The sequence below is a fragment of the Staurois parvus genome, unplaced genomic scaffold (assembly GCF_062004578.1).
Source record: "Staurois parvus isolate SC_StPar_1 unplaced genomic scaffold, SC_StPar_1.0 ptg000014l, whole genome shotgun sequence".
Classification (NCBI taxonomy): domain Eukaryota; kingdom Metazoa; phylum Chordata; class Amphibia; order Anura; family Ranidae; genus Staurois; species Staurois parvus.
The window spans coordinates 6,395,822-6,414,702 of record NW_028317810.1 but is presented as its reverse complement, the minus strand read 5'-3'; the positions used below and the strand labels follow the sequence as shown (position 1 = coordinate 6,414,702).

The 18,881-nt window shown below is 38.3% G+C and overlaps 1 protein-coding gene across 3 annotated transcripts in view; it reads right to left on the bottom strand.

The window, feature by feature from the left end:
* The window catches only part of WSCD2 (WSC domain sialate O sulfotransferase 2), a 405,505-nt gene that overhangs the window by 306,003 nt on the left and 80,621 nt on the right, over positions 1 to 18,881 (bottom strand). The window lies entirely within an intron of this gene.

Below are 18,881 nucleotides of genomic sequence, written 5' to 3'. Positions count from 1 at the left end.
TAACTTTATGACTGTTGTGTTGTCCTTGTTCTCCTTTACAGCACTGAATGAAATTATGAGACCAGTTACGGAAAATAATAAATCAAAAATGTTGAGGAGAGGAATTTTACTGACCTCTCCTAGTTGGCCCACATGTTGACATTTTGGCTTTGTGACTCAAAGCACTGGAGCCCAGTGGTGTATTTGGGTTTTGTGCTACCCTAGGCAACACAAAAATCGGCTTCCCCCAGGGACACTGACAAACACCTCCCCCTTCCCCCTCCCGTGGAAAGAGCTTGTCATTGACCAACAACACCCCTGCTCCCCACCTGGGAGAGCCCTCCACTACCCCCCCCCCCCCAGTGGTAGAGAGAGGCACTCATCTTCAAAGTTCTGGACATCCCCAGGAACGGGAGTAAGGCTCTACATACACCATCAAGCAGCCCGCAGCCTCTCTCGGATCCCACCTTGTTCCCATGGTGCACGTATCCCTTCTTTCATCCCTTCTTCTGGGGGGAGGTGCTGCCCTCTCAAAAATGCCGCCCTAGGCAAGTGCCTTGTTTGCCTTGTGGTAAATACTCCCCTGCTGGAGCCAGTGAATTAGAATAACAACCAGGCAACAAATATTTTCCAAAGGTGGCCAGCAAAATTAGCCCACATATTTATCTTAGGTAAGCAGTAAGTATATATTTTTTTATTTTAACTGTTAGATTGTGAAGCATGCCACCCCCTGAAAAAAAAATATTGTGACCTTCATATTGAGAGGCATGCATGTTATATGCAAATCATAGAATCTCACTCTTTTCCTATTGAAAAGATTTTTTTTGTCCCCCATGTACATAAGAAAGAAGTCTATCAGCATGAAAACCATTTTTTGCTATACTTGTGCTTGACTCTTGCACTCATTTTTTTTAACAATAAGATATTACCTCCCAAACCCAACAGCAAGTAGCTGCTGCTAGTCTTAGGTTACCAGATACTCAAAATAAAATCTAGGGACACCCTACTGGCCATGCCTACTTTTACCTACATTCCCAAAAAATATCACTCCCATTTGTAGCCACACCCACAAAATACAATTCCCACTTTTACCATGCCCTCAAACAACTGATTACAGCCTTTTAGGACAGGATATACCAAAAATGGGCATGCACTTTAAAGAGAGGCCCCCTAAAGATACCAAGAAGAACAATGTGATACACTGGGTGCACTGCCTGGATAATACCTGAATGTGAGTCCAATAGTGTAAAGCTGGCGACACAGCAGATCACAATTAATCTACTAATAATCTCACTTGGATCAAAATTCAACCAGTTCATCAGGGATCTGAGGTTGATGGTAATAGTGGAATATAAAGAGTTCAATAGAAATCACCAATATAGTGAATAGCTGTCTAAACATAACGTTATGACTGTTGTGTTGTCCTTGTTGTCCTTTACAGCACTGAATGAAATTATGAGACCAGTTACGGAAAATAATAAATCAAAAATGTTGAGGGGAGGAATTTTAGAGGTTAAGAATGTGTCAAGGAAATCTAGTTACATACAGTTGCAAGAAAAAGTATGTGAACCCCTTGGGATTACGTGGAGTTTTGCATGAATTGGGCATAAAATGTGCTCTGAACGTCATCTAAGTCACAACAATAGAAGAACACAGTCTGCTGAACATAATACTACACAAACATTAGATGTTGCCATGGTTTAATTGAACATAACATGTAAACATTCACTGTGCAGGGAGGAAAAAGTATGTGAGGCCCTAGCTTAATGACTTTTCCCAGAGCTAATTGGAGCCAGGAGTGAGCCAACCTTGACTCCAATCAGTGTGATGATATTGGATGTGTTGCTGACAGCTGTCCTGCCCTTAAAAAACACACACCTGTTTTGTGTTTACTGGTTTCAAGAAGCACTGTCTGATGTGAACCATGCCTCGCAGAAAAGAGCTCTCAGAAGACCTACGATCAAGAATTGTTGGCTTGCATGAAGCTGGAAAGGGTTACAAAAGTATCTCCAAAAGCCTTGATGTTCATGTGTCCATGGTAATACAGACTGTCTACAAATGGAGAAAGTTTATCACTGTTGCTACTCTCCCTAGGCGTGGTCGTCGTGTAAAAATGACTGCAAGAGCACAGCGCAGAATGCTTCATGAGGTAAAGAAGAATCCCAGAGTGTCAGCTAAAGACCTACAGAAATCTCTGGCACATGCTAACATTTTTGTTGACACATCTACAATAAGGAAAACATTAAACAAGAATGGAGTACATAGGAGGACACCACGGAGGAAGCCATTGCTGTCCAAAAAGAATATTGCAGCACGTTTGAAGTTTGCAAAAGAGCACCTGGATGTTCCACAGCACTACTGGCAAAATATACTGTGGACAGATGAAACCAAGATTGAGTTGTTTGGGAAGAACACACAACACTATGTGTGGAGAAAAAAAGGCACAGCACACCAACATCAAAACCTCATCCCCACTGTAAAACATGGCGGAGGGAGCATCATGGTTTGGGGCTGCTTTGCTGCCTCAGGGCCTGGACAGATTGTTGTCATTGATGGGAAAATGAATTCCAGAGTTTATCAAGACATTTTGCAGGAAAACGTACGACCATCTGTCTGCCAACTGAAGCTCCGCAGAGGATGGGTGATGCAACAGGACAATGACCCAAAGCATACAAGTAATTCAACAAAACAATGGCTGCAACAGCACAGAATACGCCTTCTGGAGTGGCCCAGTCAGAGTCCTGACCTCAACCCGATTGAAATGCTGTGGCATGACCTTAAGAGAGCGATTCACACCAGACATCCCAAGAATATTGCTACACTGAAACAGTTTTGTGAAGAGGAGTGGTCCAAAATTACTCCAGATTGTTGTGCAGGTCTGATCTGCAACTACAGGAAACGTTTGGTTGAGGTTATTGCTGCCAAAGGAGGGTCAACCAGTTATTAAGTCCAAAGGTTCATATACTTTTTCCTCCCTGCACTGTGAATGTTTACATGTTATGTGCAATTAAACCATGGCAACATCTAATGTTTGTGTAGTATTATGTTCAGCAGACTGTGTTCTTCGATTGTTGTGACTTAGATGACGTTCAGAGCACATTTTATGCCCAATTCATGCAAAACTCCACGTAATCCCAAGGGGTTCACATACTTTTTCTTGCAACTGTAGATGCATGAGGACCTTACTGACCTCTCCTAGTTGGCCCACATGTTGACATTTTGGCTTTGTGACTCAAAGTACTGGAGCCCAGTGGTGTATTTCCCCCAGGGACACTGACCACAATTCCCACTTTTAACATGCCCTCAAGCAACTGATTACAGCCTTTTAGAACAAGATATACCAAAAATGGGCATGTACTTTAAAGAGAGGCCCCCTAAAGATACCAAGAAGAACAATGTGATACACTGGGTGCACTGCCTGGATAATACCTGAATGTGAGCCCAATAGTGTAAAGCTGGCAACACAGCAGATCACAATTAATCTACTAATAATCTCACTTGGATCAAAATTCAACCAGTTCATCAGGAATCTGCCGAATTTCAATCCATGTATAGACAGGCTGATTGTATCCAGTGGATATTTTTACATGCGATTACTGTCAGTGGCTATAGCTGTTAGCAGTAAACACCCTGTGGGAGGCATTCCCCCATCAACAATGACTGTTCCACCCCCATGGTGGAAGGAAAGATAATCAAACCATCTATGGGCTGCCTTACTCTATCTGCGTTGCAGCGGTTCATATAAATATCCCATTCAAAATAATTAGTCTAGTCTCAATAAAACAAAATGCAAGTGCTTGGTGCCCTACCATACCAGTTGTATAAAAGTACATACAATTTTTTCACCAGCCCACAAGTGTCAACAAAATCTTTTAAATATCCTCTCTGGCTTCCTCATACAGTACTGATCCTGTTCCTATTATAATTCTACTTCCGCACTTCAGGCCTTGGTGCCAGTCACCAGATGGTGGTTGGTTGGTCGAATGCAATTTACCCATCAAATGGCAGTGATCGATTGGTGGATTGCAACTCTAAATGATGGTTCTCAAGGGTTGCCACTGCCTGCTACCTGAAAGTGGGTCTGTCCCCAGCAAAGAGCGAAGGATGGCTATTATATCCTAGTCATCCTCTCTATCATTTATGTTGGATGTAAGTTTTTCTGTGCCATTTTATGCCTGAGCAACATAAGCTGCCTACTGGGCCTGTTGCTGGCATGGAAATACCAGCTATTTTTCTCACTTACAAAGGAACATTTTTCTGACATGAGATAAATGTGAAGCAATATTAATACTTTTTTATTTACTCTGTTCCATTCATCTGTAGTTCAGAGGGAAAGCCTTGATCTTCATACTGTATGTCAATTAAAGTTATTGTTTTTTTTTTTAAAAAAAACTTTGTTCCTATTTAACACTTTATTAACCTTAGTATACTCTAATCAGTCATAGATTTACACCATCTTCCCTTTCTCCCCTAAGCTATTATATTCCTGCTGATTTTTAATTTTTTTTTTATTTTTCTAGCCATTATTATTTCAACTTTTTTTATTGTTTACAAGAATTTTGTTTCTATTTTGTATATTTTTTTAGTGGTATGTTAACAATATAACATTAAAAATAAGGCCTTTATTTTATTTGTAAATAATGTTGCTATGCTTTTTACCAGAATCATAATTGTATCAAAGTAAAAAAAAGTATGTTAATGTTTTGTTACATTTTTTGTCTATGTATTGCAAAAAAATAGCATCTTCTTAGCAAGACAATATCACCATAAAAATCCTTTTATGTCCTAAAAAAGATATCTTACGCAATGACAAAGTTTTGCCAATATCATAAATGTATACATTTCTTTGGTCCATGGGGGCATATGGGTGTAAGAGCTCAAGTGGTTAAATATCAATATTTTCATGCTCCAAACCTTGTGAATTCCCAGCAGCTACACTACAAATGGAAAATACTATATGCGAAATGTAATAAATTATTATGCAACACTATTAAATGTCCTAGATTACATAAAACCTCTCTTCGCTCTTTAAAATGTGTCAAAATATCAAAACCGGATCCTTTTTAAACTATAACATTATAAAGCCTTAAATAAAATGCATACATAGTAATAAACAGTGTAAAATAATCCTTCTATATGAAAACAACTATCAATTCAAATAATGTCCAAATCATGTCAATCTATTTTATGTGGAAGAAAACAATCAGTCCCAATGACAGCTCTTCCAGCTCTGTCCCAACAGATGATTATTCAACATGCTTCCAAAGAGAGCTATTGGTAAGGAGATTTTATTGTGCTTATTTTCTCTACATTGTAATTGAGTACATTTATACAGGCTCACTGCTCGGCTAACGTATTAAATTGGTAGCGAAATGCTGAATATGTTTTGGGCATGGCCAGCACAGTTTATGCAATTCTCTAGAAATACATTCTCAACTCAAGACCGGTGCTTGTAAGAAACCCTTCTTAGAAGCTTATCTGCAACAGTTCCTTACAAAAGAGTTTCACCCTAATTGATTGATACTGTGAGTAATAAAAGCAGTCAATTTCTATATCATGTACCAGCAACAGTAAATCAAGGTGTATAGACTTCCTTGAGTCCAGCTTGTGACAGCTGATCAAGTGCTACCTGCTAAGACCCTTCAAAGAAGTGATTAATTTCATCAACAAAAAGGGTCTGGTATAGATTAGGGGAATTCTCAGTTTGTTTGTTTACAACTGAAGCAGCCAGGAGCTGTCATTTACCAGCAATCTAAACAATGTTTCTATTTTCTGTTAATGTCAGTTTTACTGTAGTATGTTATATACATTTACAGATGCACCACTTCACATACAGGATAAAGGAACCCCAAGCATGTTTTAAAATGATTTTTGGCATTTTAATGTTTCACTTTAAGCATTGTTGAAATCAATGCTCCCCACAAAACTGAATTTTTTTCTTTTTTTTTCTTTGGTATATGTTCCCCAGGGCAGTGTCCAGCACCCCAATGCCATTTGTGTAACAAGCCCTTTCATATTAGTCTAACTGTTTTCAAACATTCAGCTCCCATTGACTTCAATGAGGCTTGAATTCAGCACCCAAACTTCAACACAGCTTGCAGAACCTGCCCCAAACGGAAACAAGGTACTGTTGGCTCACCCGTACTGGTAACCTTCACAGGTTAGACAGCCACTGAGAGCAGTATTTGGCAGCTGTGATTACTATTTTTACCAGAAGTAGGTGCCTGTAGGTAATGGGATGCGCACTATTACACATACTTAATATGTGTGGTGCTGTATTCCACCAACACCCCCCCCCCCGCAAAAAAAAAAAGCAACTAAAAAACACTAACACAAGTGTAATAAAAACGCCACACCCTTAATACTTTAAAGCAGCAATTCCACCTCAAAGAAACCAAATAAATTTCTTAGTGCTATAACTTAAATAAAGGAATGCGCTAAAACCACAAACTATTCCTAATTTAGTGTAGAAACATTAGTCCAAAAGATATATATATCTATTCTCAATTAATATAAAAAAATATCAAAATTATGTGCAAAACTATTTTTTAGTGCATAAGTAATTTAAATATTTAAATTTGTGAATATAAAAATTGTCCAATTTTGAATTTCTTCAAATGTCCAAACAAATCCTTTTCAAATTCAAGTGCTCTCAAAGAAATTGTGTCAAAATCCACCACCAAAGTAAAGTTGGGTAACTCACCAGAGCTCCATGCTGATCAATCTCTAGATCAGCAAAAAACGCTTTTTGCTCTGGGAGCAGATGCAATAAATCAACTTCTCAGGTGTGATGATCAATAGCTACACAATCATCCATAAGGTAGGTATCCACCACTCAATATAACGGTTCCAGGAGCATTATATCACTCTCTCTTTTTATATCTCTCCACCGAGGTCATGTTTAGGAATGAAAGAAAAAATCATGGTGCAACCAGTTTTTTTTATAAAAGTATCCAACAATTTAATAAAGATTTACACTCACAAAAAGGGTGTCTTCACCGACACCAGTATAACAGCATAAAACAGCAAATGGTATAACAGTCTCCTGCTCCCCGCACACTCACTACAGCGCTCGTGACTCAATCCTCTCCACAGACGTCAGCATCCAGCAAGCCAAGCCCTACTAGTTTCGTCATGAATGACGTCTTCAAGGGGCGGAAAAAGGAAATTGATAAAACTAATTATATTTATGCCCACAGCAAAACATACTATACTAACTTACATCAATCATCCATAACATTATGGTCACTGACAGGTAAAGTGAAAATCATTGATTATCTCATTAAAATGGGTGGGGCAGATTAGGCAGCAAGTGAACATGTTGAACTGGGCCAGAGAAACTCCAAAACTGCAGCTCCTGTGGGATGCTCCCAGTCTGCAGTAGTCAGGACCTATCAAAATGATCCAGGGAAGGAAAACTGGCAAATTGAAACAAACAGAAAAAACATCTACAGTGAGCATGTTAGCATCAGAACTGGACCATGGAGCAATGGAAGAAGGTGGCCTGGTCTGATGAATTTGAGAATGGTTTGAGGAAAGCAACAAGTTCAAGTTTTATTGACTTGGCCTACAAATTCTCCGGATCTCAATCCAATCAAGCATCTGTGAGATGTGCTGAAAAACAAGTAAGATTCATGGAGGCCCTACCTTGCAACTTACAGGACTTAACCTCTTCCCATCTGCCCATTCTACATAGACGATGGACGGTGTGTCACCTGGACACAGTGGATCACATTACTGCTGTGTTCACTTGGTGTTTTACCATGTGACTGCTGTGACCAATCACAGCACTCACAAAGTAAACACTAGAAACTGAAAGTAAAGATCGGTTCTCTCTGCTCTCAGTGTGAGAGCAGAGAGAAGCGGTCCTGCAGTGTGTGAGTGTACAGAGGCCTGTCAGGCTGCTTGTACACTCACACACTGCAGTGCCAGCCACCCCAGTGCTCCAGTTTAGTGCCCCAGTGTCCCTGATCTCTGCTGCACAATACCGATAATAAATAATGCAAGGAGGCCCTGTCACCTGTCCCTCTGCACACAAAACACACACATACACCATACCAATGTTCTGATCACCACCATACCCCAAACCAACACCCTGATCACTGCCATATGCCATACCAGCACCTTGGTCACCTCCGTACACCATACCAGCGCCCTGATCACCGCCATACACCATACTAGTGTCCTGATCACCTCCATACACCATACTAGTGTCCTGGTCACTGCCACACACTATACCAATGCCTTGATCTCCGCCACACACCATACCAGTGCCCCGATCACTATCATACCCCATTCCAGAATCCTGATCACGCCATGCCCCATACCAGCATCCTGATCTCCCCATATGCCATACCAATGTCCTGATCACCGCCATACCTCATACCAGGGTCCTGATCACCGCCATACCCCATACCATCACCTTGATTGCCACCATACCCCGTACCAGCATTCTGATCACTGCCATACCCCATGCCAGCATTTTGATCACCACCATACATTATACCAGAATCCTGATCACCCCCATACCCCATAACAGCATCCTGGCTACTGCCATACCAGTGTCCTGATCACCACCATACATCATGCTAATGTCCTGATCACCGCCATACCCCATACCAGCATCCTAATCACTGCCATATGCCATACCAGCGTCCGGCATTTTAGGATCTCAACTGATTAATTTTTAAAATATATATCCTCTAGCTTGTAGACTCTAACTTTCACACAAACTAAATAATATAAACTGTTTTGGGTTATTTTTACCCCCAAAATCAGAATACATTTTGGTCTACATTTATGAAAAAAATGATCTATTTGCAAAATGTTAAAACAAAAACTAAGCAAAAAATTATTGTTTTTTTCAACATATTTGGTATTTATATGGAAAGAAAATTAAAAACCAAGTGGTGATCAAATACCACCAAAAGAAAGCTCTATCTGTCTCAAAAAAAGGATATAAATTTCACCTAGGTACAGTGTTGCATGACTGAGTAATTGTCACTCAAAGTGCGATAGTGCTGAAAGCTGAAAATTTACCACAGCATACTGTACCTACAGAGGTCTATTGGAGTCCATGCCTTGAGTGGTTATGGTGAGTGGTAATAATGTTATGGCTGATCGATGCACATTTGGATGAGTTTGCTAGCTATGAAGCTGTGTGAGATGTTAGTTTTTTTTGTTTTTTTTAAAGAATCAATAGGAACTGTTATATTGTGACTTACCATTAAAAATAACTAAATGATTAACTAAGCTTGACCAAAATATTTCCTTTATGTTTCATTTTGGATAGAGTGGGGAAGAGTCAACATGTCTGACTTTAATCCTCTTGTTCCCTATTTCCTGTCCTTGTGATACTGATGCAAGCATTTGTTTTTTATTATTGTATCCCATTAGGAAGACTGTTTCCCACTTCCATTCATTGTGATGCCAGCACCAGAAATAGGTGGTGTAGTTGTTACTGTAAAAGGATAGTGCAGGCAGCCATAAAACTATTGCCAGAAGTTCCACTTCTCCTCACTGTGCTAAAAATTGTTGTTTTTGTTTGTGTCCCCTTCAGATTGAGATTTTCTAGCTTTTTGACAGAAAATGTAGATAAATCTTCCCAAAAGGGACAGAGACAGAACAAAAACTGACAGAAGCTCTAACTCTTCCCTGCTTTATGCAAAACACAATAAAAGTTATTTTGAAAGTGTAAATGATGGAAATAAAATCTAACTTTTGTTGACATATTATAAGAATGTCTAATCTGTAATTTGATGCCTTTTGGAGATTTTTCCATCTTTCCTTGGCTTCTTTATGCACATTAATACAAATTTTTAGCTGGGGTGCCCAAACATTCGATCCCCACTGTATGTGAAAAAGTCCAAATTGATGCTTAAACACCATGCAGTCCGATGAATAAAAACTCGCGCAAGTGGATAGTGGATGTGCGGAACCACAGAAGGATATCCACAGATAGCTTAAATACCAGCTCACCTCCTTGCTTTGACCCACAAGAGTCAAAACACCTTTAGGATCACCAAACTGGATCCTCCATGTACATGATTCCTCTGTCACTGCGCACCTCTCCCTGCAGCGATCTCCCCCTCAGGAATATACGTAATGGTGGGGAAATCCTCTCCAGGTATACAGGTGTGGTATAAGCCAATATCTCAGTAGAAAACATCAGCAGAACCTGCCATAGTGTATTACCTTTTATTATATACAGAATAGAGCAAAGCCTTCCAATTTTGCACTCACATTATAATCATGGATAAACAAGCATTTAGAACCTCATGTTCTGGGTGTACTTGCATGGGTGTAGTAAAATGGCGCCCACGCCGGAAGTGCGTCACCGCGTGCCTACGTGCCGTGTGCAGCACACAGTGACGCACTTCCAGCACGGATGCCATTTTACTACACCCATGCAAGTTTGCTATTTGTATTATCACTCTTTTAGTTAGGAGTACAGGAGGCTTACACCAATATTTTGAACTGATGTTTCCACTAAAATGTAAACCACGATAAGAATACTACAATTTTTTTATATACCATGAACACACAGGGTTTTAAATAATTTTAGCCATGTTTATGTAATAATACTGATATAGTATATTTTATATATGTAATGCACTTTATGCTCTCTGGAAATTTTGCAGATGGGCATATTAGCCTTGTTTTGAAACCTACACGATTGTCTTCTTTGACTTATAAGTCCCATGAGGATCTTGTATGATATTTTGTAGGAAATAGTAAACAGGTAGGTTTAGAGGGCTCTTTAACCATTTTATAGAACCAGTGGCAAGGTGCGGGCTTTATCTGTTTTTAATGCATCAAGTCTTTTCAGACAAGTACAAAAAATCCAATTTACTTTATATATACAATATTGTATTGTTATAGATGCCCTTTTATTGTATAACCTAACAGCACTGGCCTGCCACCCCTGTGGTTTCTAATAGGAGTCTCCTAGTCTGGTATGGCTAAATATGATTATATGGTTGCTTGAGAGGTAACTTTGGAGAAAGCAAAACTCAACAATATGTGTGTTTATAATTTGCAAGATTGGCTACTTTTAAAATCTGCACAAACACTTTTGCTGAATGCCCCAAGATATTTCTGTAAATTAAATATTAATCCGATAAAAGAACAATGAATCTTTTAACTTTTTTATACAATCTGATTACATTATCTTGGCTACAGGATGTGATCACTCATTTAAAAATGAAATGCAATCTGTTGTACTTGTGTTTTTCTAACCATGTCAAAACAATTAACATTAGAAATAAAGAACAAATTGAGTAAGCCAAATTACCATGCAAAAACGTAGTCCAAAAGGATGCCTTGATGTTCCATCCTTATAAGAGTGTATTAATTGCTGATTATGAACAAAAGCTTAACATTACAGCTGTGTTTTAATAAAGAGTTAGCATTATTATATGAAATTCAGGGTTCCAGCTACCAGTTGATAGAAATATAATTTTCAATCTTTTATTAGCTAACATTATTTCTCTCTGTATTGGTATATACTGTATATTCATCCTTATAATTTTACATATATGAAATATATAACCCCCCTTGCAGATAATGTAGCTGATTTATTAGAGGCAAACAGGCTGTTCACATTGCAAGGGAGCTTTTCTTTGGCTTAGTGGATGAGGTAAAGCTCTGCTGATTTCCATCATCCGATCATGAGTAAGAAAGGATACTATTGTTTTTTTTTCTCTGCATATGATTGGGTATTCTTTACAAAGTGAATTTTCACCTCATTTACTAAGCTGAGAGAAATCTCGCTTGCAAAGTGAATAGACTATTTGCCTTTAATAAATCAATCCCAATGCCTCTACATTGACTATTAACATTGTTGAGTGACTTACATTTGCCTGCATGTATTTCAAGTGCATAAGGCTTCCACTCCAAAGTCAGAGCTCTGATCCACCCCCTACTACTGTCCAACCCTCACCATAGGCCAGCAAGGCTGCTCTTCATAACGGTGAACCAATAGCCAGGCTTGGAATGGGTTCAAGGAAGAAGCAAAGCACATACTTTAAAGCTGAAGTTACTACTTTCATAACAACTGTGACAGACCGCCTGGCATTCTGAATGGCTGCCTCCGCCAAATGGTGCCTAATGCCCTCTAAATCCTTCCAGCAGACCAATAGCTAATACCAGCCCTTTATCCTAAGCATCATACGCAGACAAGATGTTGAGGTAAAACCAAAGGAATTACTGTTTATTTTACACAGACATACTTTATAACTCCCAGGAGGTCATTCCCCTCTTGGAGATATTACCATAGATAAGATAAGATGTACAACCAGTAAAAACTTGACAATGCAACCTTTAAACATTACTCTAATTCTAATCTAATCTAACAGCTAAGCACCTAGACATGTCTTATCAGTATGGCTGGTAGCCACAGGAATTCCCCACTCTGAGATATCATTTTATCCCAGTAGAAATCATTAGTAAGACCTCATCTGGAATATGCAGTTCAGTTTTGGGAACCAATTCACAAAAAGAACATTGGGGAACTGGAAAAAGTACAGAGAAGGGCAACCAAACTGATAAGAAGCAAGGAGGAGATCAGCTATGAGGAAAGATTAGAGGAACTGAATTTATTCTCTTTTGGGAAGAGGAGATTAAGGGGGGGGTATGATGAACATGTATAAATACATCAGTGGTTCATATAGTGAACTCGATGTAGAGCTAGTCACCCTGAGGTCATCACAGAGGACAAGGGGGCACTCTATATGTCTGGAGGAAAAGAAATGTAATCTCCAAACAAGGAAAGGTTTCTTCACAGTGAGAGCTGTTGAAATGTGGAATAGACTACCTCAAGCGTTGGTTCTGGCCAGCTCAGTAGTTTGCTTTAAAAAAGGTCTGGATTCTTTCTTAGATACACAGAATATAACAGGTTACTAACATTTATAGGTAAAGTTGATCCAGGGAATATCCGATTGCCTCTCGGGGGATCAGGAAGACTTTTTTTTCCCTGCACGAGCAAATTGGATCATGCTTTTCTGGGTTTTTTTGCCTTCCTCTGGATCAACTGTGGGTATAGGATTACCCATTTTTTTTTTTAATAGTTGAACTGTCTTTTTTCAGCCAGACTAACTATGTAACCCTGCTTTCCTTGTCTATGTGCTGGAAAACAAATCCACAATAAGTCTTGATTAGCCAGGGCTTGCCCAACAGTATGCCTAGAAACAGTTCCATATTCCCAGATACATAAAGTACATAACACCACTTATTTCTAAATGTCCAACCCCAGATACAGCTCGTATCTAGGTTACCAAGTGGCACATCTTCGGCTGAAATAGTATAAAAAGTGAATAATATCAAGTTGCTAGTAGCTGAGGCAAATGGGCAAATGCTGTATTATGCAGCTCTCGAGGACCAGCTGGGGCAAGATGAGAAATATGTCCAAGAACAGTTCCATATCTCCGGCTGGAGAAGGTGCGTCTGCATGATCTGTCCAACACAATGTTCTCACAGATGCACCATTGTTTTGGGGACTTCCTGGCTACGCAATACCGGTAGATACTCCTGGAGAGCCAAAGGGTTTTAGGACCTGGCTCTCCTCCATGCTCTGACCAGGAGAAGCAGACAAAAACCCCAGTCTCTTCCATGGGTCATAATAAGGCTAGCCCATAGTTCCCTCCAAAAGCCCCTGTCCTGGTTGGGTCTGTCACAATAGCGTCCAAGGTTTCTTCTGGAAAGTAAATCAAGATACCACTAGAGACCTGAAGTCTACTTCTTTCAGTTTATAAAGCTTTTATATAGGTTTACTACTTTAACAGTTAAGCATGCCTCACTTCACTAAGCTGAAATGGATAAGTAACAAAGCAGATTAATATAAAGGGAGCAATCACAGCTGTATTCAGAATGGGTTATGTACTAGATGCTATGGAAATAATTGCACCATTTTATACAGACCTTACTTTATTGTCACCAGCCATTATTAGCATGGGGAAAATTCAAATAAGTTGTAATTTTGTCTGATTTATATTCAGATACACATGAACATTACAGTTTAGAAATGAAGAGTTTTTAGAGAGGAGTAACATGTTTAGAAAAATGTATGCTTTGTGCATTGGTGTGCAGTGCTAAGTGAGTTTGGAGGAGATGGACCTCAGGCTGAGAGTGAATTTAATGTTCAATGTATACTTACTTTCTGGCCATGGTATGTGGACTGAGAACCACTCTGTCAGATGAATAATTTCAGAAAGGTACTATTGGGTTTAGCTGCTTTCTCCTCTAAGGAGTTTATTATTTTACTATGTATTAGAGCTTTCCTGAGCTTTTTACCAGAGTACTGCTCCTGGATTACTGCATTAGCAGGTTACACTGGGCCCATCACTGTCTACTTGGTATCACTGATACAATAAACTAATTTTTAAGCTATTTATTATTTGGACTATACAGTGTGATATTTAAAAAATATATTTAACATGAATCTTAATGAAACAACCGTTTTCTATAGTCATAGATAAGTTAAATTAATAGACTTATCCATAGTTCAGCTAAGAAATTTGTTTTACTAAGATTTCTTACCACCTTGATTTATTTTGATCTCATTATTTAGGAAATTGATTGAAATGCCCAGTGTCTAATGAAATACTGATTTTTTTCTTTGTTGCACTTTTTAGGTTGGAAAAACACAGACAATCACTTTGGCACTTTCATTACTCTGTGATTTACATAGGACATTTCATTTTTCATTTAGGGTAATCATTTGGTACTTTTTTTCAGCATGTTTACTAGTTGATGTTTAAGATTAGATCACTTGACCTATTTGGAAGTCATTTCTTTGTAATTTTTTTAAAATTATTTCATACTAGAATAGATGTAAATATTTGGATTTCAGTAATGGAGTTGAAGGTACATATACCATATAGGTGATCTTTAATTAGGTTTGTGTTATTTTGCTTTTTGCTGAGTTTAAGCCACAACTCTAAAATTATTATTTTCATTTAGATATGATCTGGCAGGCAGATGTTTTTTTTCTTTTGAGAAGCCCACTATGGTAGGCCCCTCAGACACATTTAACACTGGAATTTGGATGTTTGTAAGGGGCAACTAAACCAATGGTACCTAAGGAGACCATGGAACAATGGGGATTTCTAAGGTGCACTCAAACACAACAAAAAATAATATACATACAAAAACTATTTTTATTATACAAATTAAAAGCTTTTTTAGTAAAAATATTTGGTACCAGCTACAGTGCAATCAAAAGGTATATGTGCTTCAGATCAAGAAAAATGAAGAGCAGACTGATCAACGCATTTTGCCCAGAGAGACGAAAAGCAGATGGATCGACAAGTTTCATCCAGAGAGAGCTTCCTCAGGATGCACTTCATTTTGCAATCTTTATAATATAATTTCATGGTGATCTAATACATGGTAAATTATTGCTGTTATGATATAGGATTGTTTACATTATATTATGTATTTTGTGTATATATTAATGTATTGATTGTATCAGCTACAATATTATAAAGCGTGCAAAATGAAGTGGATCCTGAGGAAGCTCACTCCGGGCAAAACACCTTGATTCATCTGCTCTTCATTTTTCTTGATTTGAAGCACATATACCTTTTCATTGTGCTGTAGCTGGTATTGAACATTTTTACAAAAAAAGTTTCATTTTTATCATTCAAAAAGTTTTTATATTTATATTATTCTTTGTTGTGTCTGAGTACGCTTTAAAAATCCCCATTGCTCCATGGTCTCCTCCCTTTCTTCTAGAGGGGGGTGGGGGGTTATTATGGAAATTATTTTCTCATTTAGTTCTTCTGGGGATGGTGCTATTGTGTTATAAATTACATGATCTCCCACCCAACTTCTGCAATGGTACCTAAGGAATTAGAATGAAAGCTTCAAGTTAAGGTCTATCTTTATGGCTAATTTTAAAGGTAAACAGTATATATACAGTACATCATAACCATAATTATAAACCTTTTCTTGCAATTAATTTGCCTCACACTCTTAAGGGCTATTTTAACTCAAAATCTTGTGAATATGTATTCATTAAAAATTATTTTAAAATATTTTTTAATGAAATGCTGTTCTTTCTTCCCTAATTATATTATGAAATATCATTCAACCTGTAGTTTAGAAAAAGTATCACCACAAGATCACTTTAATTTGTATTTATTTAATTTCTTACTCATTCTGTTTGCCAGGATTTCTGTGTACTAGTTACAACAGCCTGCTTGTCGCAGCCATTCTAGGTCTGCATTTTGGTTACAAGACTTGAAGAAAAAACATGAGAAGAGAAGTAGGCAGTCAATCAATGAAAATCCCGCTAGTATAGAAGGGTCAGAGTGATGGTGAGACAGAGAAGTGAAAATGCTCACGTACTCCGTTACAAACCAGCTGACACAGGTCGGCTGGATGCTAGTTAAAAAGTTAGTGAGATATTGGGAGACAAAATAGGGCAGATATTAAGAGCCGATACATTGGGGTTTATTTACAACAGGCAAATAGGTTATTCAATTTGCAAGGGAAAATGCACATTGCAAGGCAATTTGCCCTAGAGCTTTGTGAATGAGATGAAGCTCTGCTGACTTCCATCACCCAATCAAGCGCAAGCAAAAATGCTGTTTTTCCTTGTATATCATTCATTTGCAAAGTGAAATTTCACCAAATTTACTAAGCTCCGAGACACATTTACTTGCAAAATGCAACTTCGCTTGAAAGTCTATTTGCCTCTAATAAGTCAACCCTATTATAATTTGTCCGATGATAAATTCAATGGCAGACTAAAGTTGGCCATACACAATATAATTTAAAAAAATTACTTGATCCCCCTGTCTACACTAAACAGTGTAAATGGCCACATTGACAAAAGTTAAAAAAAAATTGTCTTTTAATGAGCCTGGTGGTGCTGAATTTTCCAAAATTTGATCTATATATGGCCAGCTTTAGCATCTGTTCCTTGTCTCTCATCTGCAGCACAAATAACAGGTGTCAGCAATTGCGGAAAGTTCTTAAAGCTGGACACAGAGATCATATATCTGTCAGCTCTTACCTAGCTGAATCAACAATTAAGTTGCATTAACATTTATTGGTGAAGGTGGCCATTGGGCACCATATCCCTGTATGAATTGCATACTACAAAACATCTTTTGACTGGATGAGGGATTTTTTAGGTGTAAAAAACATGCCACACAAAATAAGCTGCTTACCTTACTGTCATGTGGCTTCATTTTAGCCATCAACTATGTATAAAATGATTACATGGGAAAGATATAGTAATGATATGGAAGTCCAACTAGACAATAGACCAAATACATTTGGACTCTGCTAAAGTGTTCAAATGCTGTTTTTCATAAACTAAAGATGCCAGGATTAGGAGAGAATGTTTTTACATGGGAATCATACTGGTTAAATGGCAAGAAGCAATTTATCTCAATCTAACACAGCTAAAAGGATGTGATTTCTGCTTGACCAATGACTAATAGCCAGTCTTAGTCCAACCTAGTAAACACCCCTTGATCACGTGTACCTACAGGTAAGCTTATAATAAAGCTTACCTGTAAATACAAGGAATATCTCCTAAACATGCACCGTTTGGGAGATATTTACTACTTCTATAGCTGGTGACATCACCAGTGCATGCTCACTGAGCTCTGAAGGGGTGGCATGCCATTGTGGCTCCCGTGCACGTGCTCAGCCATTCAAACAGCCACAGCCCACAAACCTAGAACAAGCCTTGTCAGCTGAGAGGCTTTGTTGTAAGGTAGGTCTTTGATAATGTGCTAGTTTGCAATGCATACTAGCAAATTATGCTCTTAACTTTCAGAAGGAAGATTTTTTTTTATTGGCCTTTACTACCACTTTAACATTTACAACTGGAAATATCAAGCACAATAGCATTAAAATGCTACACACAGTCACACAACTTACTCTGGTATGATTACATCATGATAATTGTGCTATTTGCCACGTAATAGTTATTCACAGTTAAAGAGCAAAAATGCAAGGGTTTTCTCTACACAAACTGCTATGTTTTTTATTGTATATCATGCCATAATGTCTAATGACAGAAAATGATAGAAATATTATAAATGAGATGCAGTTCCATTTTTGTAGTTACACAGAATTGCTCATGCAAAATCAAGACATATTTCTTCACAAAGAGCATATGAAATAGGAAAGGACACACGGGCACTGTATACTTGACTACTTAATGTACTATACCAGGGTTTCTATACTGGGGTTTCACAAGAAATTGCTAGGGGTTCCTTGAGCAATGAGAAATTTCTGACTCTTAGATACATTTCTACTGATACCAATGATCTTTTTAGCTATCTGTAAGGGGGTAATTCTTCCCAATGACACAAGTTTATCATGAATTTTAGACATAGTATTTATTTGCAGGGGTTTCCTGAGACCAGAACGTTATTTCAAAGGTTTCTCTATGTTAAAAAGGTTGAGAAAGGCTGCACTATACTGTGCTTCACAAGAGCAACCTTGTCTGACTGAAGAAAGCTCCTCAAGGTAAACTATATGAATGGCAAGGAACTTTAGTGAAGAGGGTTTCCCTGTTCTGAAGAAATTGATGCTTGCCTTACCATGTATTTTCTCCAGCTAACTGTTAAATGGAAGGGTCTGCCTCCTTTATCACAACCCAAGCAACCTCCATGGTATAATAATAATAAAGAAAACAAGCATCGTCTGCATTCCTGAAATGTTTCAGAAAGTATTCCAGCAAATATACTATAATTGAAACCTTTACTTGTACTTCCAGCTGTTTATTCACAGTGCCATCAGGTAGCATTAGGCCACATGGTGTGTAGTTGCAGCGTTGTTATAATAATGGAGTCTGCTGAAGGATCTCCATATTGTATGCTGTTCATCTTTGTCATGTTCAAAGCCTTCCATAAAGAAACCATCTTCCCCTTCATGTCTAA